Genomic DNA, 12,060 nt, shown 5'->3' with positions numbered 1-12,060 from the left:
CTTCATTCAAGACTGAATTAGGCCATATGAAAAGTTATATTGCATAATCTTGTCATGACTTCACATTTAATTCCCAAGTTAATGTAGCTAACCTGTAATTTAAAAGAAATTGTAGACATGGATCTATTATTTTCCCTTTGGATACCTTCTTGATAAAAACAGTTGCTTTACTACCAATTTATATCATATTATAGCAATGTTTAGACATTCCAATAACAGCTCTCTCTAAGGATTTGAAGTTAGGCATCTACCTTAGTAGGAGTTGATTCACCTTTTGTTTTTAACTAGTTTCCATGTAAGGGATTTGAGACTCATTCTCTTCACAAACCTAATAATTATTTAGGTATAAAGCTATTCTGTATACATCACGTTGTTAGGAAAATAAATCTTTTTAACAAATATTTATTAAAGGCTAATGGTATGTCAACTATTATGGCAAGTATGGAAGGGTCAGAATCAACTAAGAAGGGAAAACAGACATGGAAACATCATTTTGGTGTACAGATATATTGTCTTAGTTTGCCAAGGCTGTTAAAAAAAAATACCACACAACGGGTTGGCTTAAACAATGGGAATTTGTTGTCTCATGGTTTTGGAGGTTGGAAATTCTAGATAAAACTCTCAACAGGCTGTGCTTTCTCCTGGAGTCTTCTATTCTGGTGCTGGCTTGCCACCTACCTACCTTGGCCTTCCTTGGTTTTCATCTCAGCCTCCACCACATGGCTTCTCCTTCTCGTTTCTACTTCTCCTGTTCCGCTTTCTGTGTCTTTTGTCTAGATTTCTGCTCCCTATAAAGACTTCAGCATATGGATCAAGGCCCATCCTGAATCAATTTGTCTTCATCTAAATAGGATCTTAGAGAATTCTACGCACAATTAAGCCCACACATTAACTAGTAAAACCATCTTTAAAGGTCCTAGCTATAGATGGGTTAACACTGTTTGGACAAGAGGTTAGGACTTAACACATCTTTTGTGGGGGCATGAGTTAATTTCCAACAGATGTATAAAGTAGAGGGGAGGTACAAATATCTGATTAAGGGAAGCTGGGGAAGTTTTCTAGAGAGACATTTGAGCTGGGGTTGGAAATAAAAGTAAGAATTTGCCTAGTAGGTTGGGGGTGGGGGATGGGTAGGAAGGAATTGAGAGGGCTGGTCATTCCAGGTAGAGGAAACTAAAATAAAAATACAGGGGCACGGCCTGACTCCAAGGGAAGGGTGGGGTGGGGAATGATCAGGGACCAGATGGGTGATGCGGCAGGAGATGGAGTGAGGATGCATTGGTGCTCAGTAGCCAACTAGCTCAGTAGCAGCTAGAGCTGCTTTGAAGTCAACCCTACAAGGTTCACTAGCAGATCTTCTAGGAAAGTGAATGCTGAGGATGAAAGGGTTTGGTGACACAGACTACTAGATTTATTTATTTGGCATACACCTTATGAACCCATTCTGGATCATGTCAACAATCTCTTTACACAAATGATGTGATGGTGAAAAGAAGATGTTTACAGGGGAAGTAAAAACCAGTCTTTCATGCACTGCTCTGAAGAAACAACTGCCTTCTATTCCTAAAAATGCTTTGCCCACAGCGGTGCAATGGTGGCTCAGTGGCAAAATTCTCATTTGTCATGCCAGAGACCTAGGTTTAATTCTCAGTACCTGCCCATGCAAAAAAAAAACACAAAGGCTTTGCCATAACTCAGCCTACATCTCCTGCCCCAGAAGCACAGTCAATGGCACACATGCCTCTTCTGGACACTTCCACCTGGAATACACTCTTTTTGAAGAGTTTACCTTGAAACAGAAGTTACTTGAAGTCCTTATCATCTTGTCACTCTATATTAACGTGGTTCAGAGTAATTAGCCATGCAGCATGGACTTGATCAAGATGAATATTTAAGTTCACATTTACATCACTGAATAACAACCCAGATGGCTACTGTCCATGCCTGGTGTTTGATATTCCCACCTTTCACCTGCTAGTTGATGATCCCACCCAGGTGTACTGGATGTGAAAAGAGCATTTGCAAAACAGAAGCAGAACCATAACCATATTTGGAAGGTACAAATGTATGCAAAGAGAGTTTTCTACAAGATTGATTTAGCTAGGGCGGGCCACAGTGGCTCAGCAGTCAAGAATGCTTGTCTGCCATGCCTGAGGACCTGGGTTCAATTCCCAGTGCCTGCCCATGTTAAAAAAAAAAAAAAGATTGATTTAGCAAGTTCTCTAAAGGCCAGAAGCTGTAGCAGTGTATGAAAAAGATGTTCAGCTTTTTAGATGTAAAGTGGGTGACACTATTAGGTGTGCACTGTTCCTTCATTTGAACAACCTAAAATAGAGGACCCTTATGCAATTAGCTTTAGTCGATGTAATTCTGTCTTGTCTGATGAAACCAGAGAGAAGATGCTGACTCAGAAAAAGTGTGAAGAACAGTAAGAGCATTCATGTTACTCCTCTGTCATGGGTAAAACTTGGCTCAGTACACCCTTTCAACAAAGAAGAGAAAACAATAGCAACATAAAGGATAATGAATTTGGTGCACCATACACATTCCTGCTAGATTATTGCCTTGTTAAAGCAAACCAATGGCAAAGGCCTACCTGAAGGCTAAAACTGTGTGAACAGGAACTGATATCAGTGATTTCCATGTATGCTTTGGTACGAACAGCAGGTTTCGGATACCTCTTTTTAAGTAATCCATTACTTCTGTCAGACATGGCTTAAGGATGGCTATCTAGTTCACTGCTTCAAATTGTTGAAGACCATGAAGCTTAAATATTTTCTGAACATAATGTTAAAGGTAAATTGCATACATTTAAACTAATAGAGTAGACAGAGTTCAACACTATTTAGTATTTTAAATTAGTGGTTTCAGTTGTACATCTATTAGGATGAGTTGAGTTGAGAGAGAGGATTCTATAGCTCTGCACTTTTAAGTGGAAGATCATTTGAAACTCAGTTTTTAGCCTACTGCCTTACCAATTGTATTAGTGAGGGTTCTCTAGAGAAACAGAATCAACAGGGAACACTCGCAAATATAAAATTTATAAAAGTGTCTCACTTGACCGTGGGAATGCAGAGTCCAAAATCCACAGAGTAGGCTGTGAAGCCAACGATTATGATGGAGGGTCTAGATGAACTGCACAGGAAACGCTCACCAGCCGAAATAGGAAGAGCCTGTCTCTTCTGAATCCTCCTTAAAGGCTTTCAGTGATTAGGTTAAGCATTACTCATTGCAGAAGACATGCCCCTTTGGCTGATTACAAATAGAATCAGCTGTGGAGGCAGCTGACATGATCATGATTCAATTCTATGAAATGTCCTCATCGCAACAGACAAGCCAGCACTTGCCCAACCACCACTTGGCCAAATTGACACATGAACCTGACCATGACACCAATGTACAAACTATTGTCACATATTAATTGAGTGAGAGGAAACCAGAATGCTTGTTCATACTTGACTTTTTTTTTTGCACAGGCAGGCACCGGATTTGAACCCGGGTCTCCAGCACATATTTGACTTTTTAAAGCAAATCACTTACTGTATTTTTATGACAGGAAGGAGAAGTATTAAAATCAGATATTTAAATGATGGATGACTGATTTGTTTAGTAGAGTCAAAATAAACCAACAAATGATCAAAAAAGTAAAGGTCAAGGACATAAAGTATTATAGTGCACATTGCCCAGCTTAATTAGAGCATAATATTTGAGAGACACAGCAGTTAGTCAGGCAAAAAATATTTATCGAATGCTTACGAAGTGACAGGTACCCTATTTGGGTTTGGGAATTCTAAAAATGAATAGCAGTTAATAATACGATAATAGAGCTTAGCTCAGAAAACAGATTTTAAACAAATAATTTCAAGTGTATTCTTTGCTGCGATTAAGATATACAGGGTACAATCAGAGATGGCTACTAAGTAAGTCTGGAAGGAACATAGTTTTGAAATGCCAATCAATATATTTACCCACCTTTTCCCTCCTCCATAAATGCCTCTTTTTCTTTCCCAACCTCAAATACAATTTAAGTAGCTTTTCTCATTGTTTATGAAGGCTTTCACAATGAGGAGAAAAGAAAGAAACTCTGAGACTTTCCTGACTTTAGCATCATTAGTACAATAATTGAATAGTAGATGTGAATGGTGACTACTGAGTTGAATGGTGTCCTACCCCCAAAAGATATGTCCACCTGGAACCTGTGAATGTAACCCTATTTGGAAAAAATGTCTTTGCAAATGTGACTAAGTTAAAGATCTTGAGAAGAGATCATCCTGGCTTATCAGGATGGGCCCTTACTCTAATGACAAGTGTTCTTAGTAGACACAGACAGAAAGGAAGCAGAAACAGGAAGAAGGCAACATGAAGATGGAAGCAGAGTTTGGAGTAATATGTCTCCAAGCCAGGGAACACCAGAAACTGCCAAAAGCTAGGAAAGGCATGGAACCAGTTCTCCCTCAGAGCCTCCAGAAGGAAACAACCCTGCTGACTCCTGGATTTTGGACTTTTGGTCTCCAGAACTGTGACACTATGCATTTCTGTTATTTTTAAGCCACCACGATTCTGAAAATTGGTCAAAAGCAACAGTAAGAAACTAATACAATAGCCTAAAGATGGGAAAGGGTAAAGAGTGAAGAAAAAGCAGGACCTAGGAAAGTCTGTGAGGAGTACTCAAAGGAACTTGAGAAAGAACTGTCAGAAAATAAGAGTAGTAAAAATGAAGAAAACATGAGAGGTAAAATAGATGGAGAGATAGAAAGGACCAGTTATTGAAAGATCATGTAAATAATACGAGTTTTATTCAAAATAGCCCCTCATCATCAATAGTTCCTTAGTCACCCCTTCTCTATTGCCAAAACTCATTTATTCTTTTTGCCACTCATCTACGGACATTTCAGAAATTCTTTTCTTCTTTGTTTCATATTTCTCTTGCCCACACTCATGTGGCTACTGTGACTAACGCAGTCAACTTTACTGTGAAAAATACAGAGCTACTGGAAGTTTCCTCTTTTTTTCTTTTCTTTTTCCCCATGGTTCCTTTTTTCTGTTAAACGTCTTTGTCAGTTTTATTAACATATAATTTACTTAAATAAAATTCACTAATCTGATGGGCTCTGACAACTGAATAACAGTAGTGTAACCACTACCACAATCAAGATTTATATCTTTCCATCATTGTCCTGAAAAGTTCCTGCATGCTCCCTTTTTTTTAAACACTTTTATTGACAAATCTTCACACACATACAGTCCATACATGGTGTACAATCAATGGCTCACAATATCATCACATAGGTGTGTATTCATCACCATGATTATTTTTTAGAACATTTGCATCACTCCAGAAAAAGAAATAAAATTTAAAACTCACACATTCCATACCCCTTACCCCTTCCTCTCATTGGCAACTAGTATTTCCATCTATCCAATTTATTTTACCCTTTATTTCCCCTATTATTTGTTTTTATCCACGTTTGTTTACCCCTCTGTCCATAACCTGGATAAAAGGAGCATCAGACACAAGATTTTCACAATCACACCATCACATTGTAAAAGCTATATCATTATACAATCGTTTTCAAGAATTAAGTCTACTGGAACACAGCTCAGCAGTTTCAGGTACTTCATACCAGCCACTCCAATACGCCACAAACTAAAAAGGGATATCTATATAATGCATAAGAAAAACCTCCAGGATAAACTCTCAACTGTGTTTGAAATCTCCCAGCCACTGAAACTTTATTTTGTCTCATTTCTCTCTTCTTCCTTTTGGTCAAGAAGGCTTTCTCAATAAGGTTCCAGCTCATCCCGGGAGTTCTGCCCCAGTTGCCAGGGAGATTTACTCCCCTGCAAGTCACCAGCATGCTCTCTTTGCGGTTAATTCCTTCCCATTCCCCCGACACTGGAAACACTGACCAATTTGCTGGCACTTATTACTTTTCTAGAATTTTATATAATGAAACAAGATAACGTGTAGTCTGTTTTATCTGACTTCTTTCACTAATTATAATGCTGTTTAGAATAATTTTTTATGTGTAACAAAACAATAAGAAAGAAGTAGTTTTTCTTCTTTCTTCTTGAATAGTAGTCCATAATACGGATAAGCCACAATCTGTTTTTTCATTCACAATGTGATGGACCTTTGGATTAGCAGATGTTATTAATAAATCTGTCATGCATGTTCCTTTATAAGTCTTTGTGAGGTTATGTGTTCATTTCACTTAGATATAAACCTAGGAATGAAACTGCTAAGTTGTATGGACAGTGTATGTTTAATGTTAGAAGGAACTTCAAATTGTTTTCCACAGTGATTGTGCAATTTTACATTCCCTCCAGCAAGATATGAGCATTTTCCAGTTATTCAACATTCTCAGCAGTACTTGTCAGCCTTTTTTTTTTCACTTTTCAAATTTCATTTTTATACAAAAAATTACCCATTATAACCACTTTCAAGTGTTCAATTCAGTAATATTAATTACATTCACAATATTGTGCTACCATCACCACCATCCATTACCAAAAATTTTTCATCACCCCAAACAGAAACATCAAGCAATAACTCCAACTGACCTCTATCCCCTAGTAACCTGCAATCTACTTTCTTTCTGTATGTATTTGTTTGTTCTAGGTTTTCATTTAAGTGATACCATAGAATATTTGACTTTTTATATCTGGCTTACTTCATTCCACACAATGTCTTCAAGGTTCATCCATGTTGCAGTATATACCAGAATTTTATTCCTTTTCATGGCTGAGTGATATTCCATCATATGTACATTTTACATTCTGTATATTCATGCATCTATTGATGGACACTTGGTTTGCTTTCCCTTTTGGCTACTGTAAATAATGCTGCTATGAATGTTGGTGTGCAGATATCTCTGTTCAAGTCTTTGTTTTCACTTCTTTCGGATATATACCTAGAAATGAATTGCCTGGTCATATGGCAATTCTATGTTTAACTTTTTGAGGAACCGCCAAAATGTTTTCCATAGCAGATGCACCACTTTACATTCCTACCACCACTGAGAGCATTCCCGTTTTTCTGCATCCTTTCTGTGCTGGTTTGTAGCGTTATGTACCCGAGAAACATCCATGTTCTTTTAGTACATTCCTGTGCGTCTAGACCTGTTGTGGGTGGGACCTTTTAATCATGTTATTTCAATTTGTGATGTAAGCCATCCCATGTAAGGTGGGTCTTGATCCTTTTACTTGACTCCTTTATAAGAGGAAAAAGAATAGAAAAAGCTGAGAGAACTTAGAGGAGGAAAAAAACCCCTGGAGGAGCTGAGAAAGGAAGCCACTGAAGCCAGAAGCTAAAAGCAGCAAAACCAGAGAGAAGAACAGATGTTGGCCATGTGCCTTCTCATGTGACAGAGATGTCCTGGATTTGGGCAGCCTTTCTTCAGAGGTGGTATTGTCCTATTGATGCCTTAATTTGGGCATTTTCATGATCTTAGAACTGTAATTTTTAAGCTAATAAACTCCCATTGTAAAAACCAACTCATTTTTGGTATAATGCATTCCCACAGCTTTACCAAACTGAAATACTTGCCCATACTTACTTTCTGTGTTTTTGGGTATAAAGTGATATCTCATTGTGGTTTTGAAGTTTGGAGTCATAAGGAGAGTTCAGTCAACTTGGGCATGTGATTTTTCCCCAGCCCCATTTCACTGCTTAGGAAGAAATGAGGAGTCATGGATATTTAGGGTTAACAAAGGTTTGAATTTTTCCAGGCAAGTTTGATGGAGAGATTGAGGTACAAGGAAGCTGATGGTATGGCAATGTGGTGATGATGTAGTAATGGGCCATCCTAACAAATGCACTCTCAATCACTTAGTTGTTTTGGTCAAAAACCAAGGAATCATCCCTGATTCCTCCCTGTTTTCATTCCCCACAACCATTCTATCAGTAGGCTCTATTCCTATTTCCAAAATATGTCTGGAATCTTTCCCCTTTTCTCAATTGCCATGGCCACCAGCTCAGTCTAGCCCCTCTCCTCTGTTTTGATGCCAGTGCTTGTCTGTCTAACTGCTTTCCTTGTCTCCACTCTCACTGCTCATCAATCCATCCTTCACACAACAGCATCTTAATCAGATTGTTATGATTTCCTTACTTCAAGCTTTGACTTCTCACTGAATTTACATTTTAATCCAAATGGTGGCTTCCAGAGTCCTTGGGACTTTGCCTACTTCTCCACCCTCCTCTATATACTTGCTTTCTCTCATGACTTCTCTGCTCCAGCCATACTGTCCTCTTCTCTGGTTCTCAAACATGCAAGCCCTTTCCTGCCTCAGACTGATGGAATTTTTTCTCCCTCTGTCTGAAATATTCTTCCCTTGGCTTTTTAGTGGCTTAATTTTTCTCATTCTTCATGTATCAAATAAAATGTAACTTCCTCAAAGACTTCCCTGCACATAATGTTTAAAGCACCTCTATGTTGCCTGCATCACATCTCCTAGTTTCTTTTAGGGCTCTGAAACAATCTGAAGTTATCTTTTAATATATTTGTTCACCTATATCCCCCAACTACAGGGAGGGCAGGGACCTTGTTTCTTTCAATCACCTTATTTTTAGAGCAGTAGTTCTCAAACTTACTCATCTCAGAAACTCCTTATACTTTTGAAAACTGCTGAGAACTTCTAAGGAGCTTTTGAATATGTGAGCTACATCTATTTTTACTTAATATTAGAAACTAAAACAGAGAAAAATTTTAAATATTTATGTATTGATTCATTAAAAATAACAATAAACTCAGTACATGTTGATACAAATAGCATATTAGTGAAAAATAATTATATTTTCTAAAACAGAAAAACATACTGAGAAGACAAACATTATTCATTTTTGCAAATCTCTTTAATGTCTGGTTTAATAGATGACAGCTGGCTTCTCATATGTTCCTCAGCATTCAACGTGTTAGGACATGTTGTTTTGGTTTGAAATATGTGAATAAAAGCGGTCCTCACAGTGATATGTAGTTGGAAAATGGAAGAACAGTTTATAGTCTTTTTAGATAATTTTGGATATTCTTTTTTGATACTACTCTAAAACTCAACAAGGGGCAATTCCTTGAAGACTAATTTCAACGTGCAATCCAAAACCCTATCAATTAATGTTTTCCACTGTGCATTAAAATCCCTTGGTCTATTTTGAAACTTGAATGGATTTTTAAAAAATGGATGATTTTCTAATGTCATGTATTGTCAACTGGAAAATATTGGGTCTTTGGTTTATACAGATTTTTCAAATTTTGACACCACATTTCAATGTACAACATATTTTTAAAATCACATTTGTTCTTATTCCATCAGAAAGTCTTAAAGTATTGGGAAGCTGTCAAGCTCATGATGGTTGATAAAAATTTCCAAAATTGTGATTTCTATTTGAAAACTCTGTTTTTTATTGGCATCAAATATTGTCAGTCATTTCCCTTGAAGTAACAGGCTCTTTTTTTTTAAATTTTCAAGAATTGTTTGCCAAATACTCAAATCTGAATAATTATAGTTTGTCGGCCAGTCATTCTTTCAAGTAATAATGATATTTGTTTCCGGTGCCTGTTCATGTTAAAAAAAAATACCTCATACAAAATGAGGTATTTTATAAGAGAAAACTCGGGAATTCATTTAATCAAAAGTATGTATCAATACCCATCTGCATATGGAGCTGTGTATGACATTGCACAGGTCAAATTTAACAGACATAAAGGACATAATGGGCATAATGTACATATTTATAAACACTACAGACATAAAGGACATAATGGGGATAATGCACATATTGAACATACACTTTAAGTTAGTTAATGATACCAATTTGTAGAGAAATAACTTCATATTACGTATCGTTAACACTTAAATCCCCTAGGGAGAAAATTTAAAACATAACAAAAGACATTAAAGAAGATCTGAATAACGGAGAGCGACCCTATGAGTATAGATGGAGTCACTTAGCAGTGTAAAGACATCAACTATCCTAAATTACTATAAATTCAACCCAATCCCAATCCAAGTGTCAATGTGAGAGACTAATAGATGAATAGAATAGATATTAGGAATAGACAAGAGAATAATGTCTGCACTATAGAGAGAACTTCAGGAAGCAAAAAGACTTAAAACCCTAGAGAGATGGGAAAAAGATATGACTAACAAGTATATTATCTCAGTATATAGAGAAGAATATCAACAATGAAATACTACTTTACATCCATCAGATCGGGCAAAGGATTCACCATTTGATAACGCTGAGTGTTAATGGAGAAAAAATAACTTTTTAAATACTTGGGTGCTGCCATTTTTTAGAATAATCAGGCAAAGACATTGCACATATATCATGTGATTATACAATCCCACTCCTAAAGAAATAAGGAGAGTGATCTTACAAAAAGAAACATGCAAGATGTAAGGCGATATACTTTTTCACAACATTGTTTAAAGAAGGAGGAAACTGGAAGCAACCTCTTTGTCTATCACTAGAGGAATATAGAATGTTACGGGAGGCACACTACTGAATACTACACAACAGTTAAAAATAATATAGATCTTAAAAACAATACTGCTTGAAAACAGAAGAAAAAGAACAAGTTATAAATGACACTACGTATTTCCAAAGATACATATAAATTTAAGTAGATGCATCAAACACTTTAGAGCAATCATCTATTAGGGGAAGATAGAAGTGGGAATGTGAAAATGGAAAGAAATCAATTTAACCTTCAAGAGAGGGAACTTGTTCAGGTTAGTGGTGACACTGCCATGAAACGAGTTAGATTAACACAACCACTGCAAGTAAGTTTCCTATTCTCTTCCTCCTCAAAAAAAAAAAAAAAAAAAAAAGGAAAAAGAAAGAAAAGAAAAAAGAAAAAAAACCCTACATATATTGTAGGATTGCAGGATGGTGACAGATTTTTGTAGTCTGCATATTGAGACAATGATAATTTGAAAAATTTGCTACCTACCTCTTTTCTGATTCACAAGCGGAATAAACCATTAATCGTAGAATTCTTGAGGGCTGAAAGAAGATCTCTAAAATTTGACTTTTCTCGTTCCCTGCTTGCAAGTATATTTGCTTCCTGGCCATTCAAAATTGATTTGTGTCCATTTTTCTTTAGAAAAGTCAGCAACAAAGGAGACTCCACATCTTTTAATAGCCTGTTTCAATATTTAACAAACAACCCTATCAGTAAGTTCTTTCTTATGTCTGTGCAATGCTTCCACAGTCACTTTCAAGTCATTTCTCAGAGAAGATGAATAGGTGCTGGTCCACATTTTTTCTTATACTAATGTTTCTTGTATTTGGAGACTATTATTGTCTCTAGACTAATTAATGCTGATACCTTCCACCTTTTCTCATGGTTTTATTTATTCACTTTAATTATAGTATTAATCAACTCCAATCTTCTCCACTTCATAGCATCCTCATTAGAGTGAAGAGACTTAAACTGGATGCAATATGAACTCCACAATGGCCCAATATGTGGCTAATCAAATGAAAAATGATTTCCCACTATTGCTTCCATTAGTCTTGAGAGATAACAACTAGTGACTGGACAATCTCAATCGTTTTCTTTATGAATTTTCATTAAAACAATATATTTATACATGTTGATACAAAGTACTGTCTTATTTGATGTTCCAATAACTCAATAATGACAGGAAAGATGTCATTATTCTCCTTGCATAGATGAGTAATATGAAGTTCAGTAATTAAAGACATTTGCTTGAGGTTACTCAGCCAGTAAGTGCTGGAGGTAGAAGTTCTGATTCCAAAACAAATAGGAAGAATGTAAAGGGCTTATGGAATAAAAGAAAGAACATTAATTTGTTGCCAGAAGGCATGGGTCCAAATGCTAAATTCGCCACTAGCCTGTTAGCAAAGAGGGATAATAATAGAGTTAATGTGAGCATTATGGTCAGGGTGTAAGGAAATCTACAAACTTTGATCATGTTTTCCTTGCTCTGATGATTTGAATTTATCTGACTTTAAAACGTTATTTCAAAATAATTTTCCTTGTCTTCTCTGCTTCCATATCAGCAATTTATTTTTCTTGAAAACATGTTTCTTTT

The 12,060-nt window shown here is 36.5% G+C and overlaps 1 pseudogene; it reads left to right on the top strand.

The window, feature by feature from the left end:
* Window positions 1–1,433: 1,433 nt before the first annotated feature.
* Window positions 1,434–2,517, top strand: LOC143682764 (AKT-interacting protein-like; annotated as a pseudogene).
* Window positions 2,518–12,060: the final 9,543 nt, after the last annotated feature.

This window comes from Tamandua tetradactyla, chromosome 5 (assembly GCF_023851605.1).
Source record: "Tamandua tetradactyla isolate mTamTet1 chromosome 5, mTamTet1.pri, whole genome shotgun sequence".
NCBI lineage: Eukaryota > Metazoa > Chordata > Mammalia > Pilosa > Myrmecophagidae > Tamandua > Tamandua tetradactyla.
This window is presented reverse-complemented; position numbering and strand designations above follow the sequence as displayed.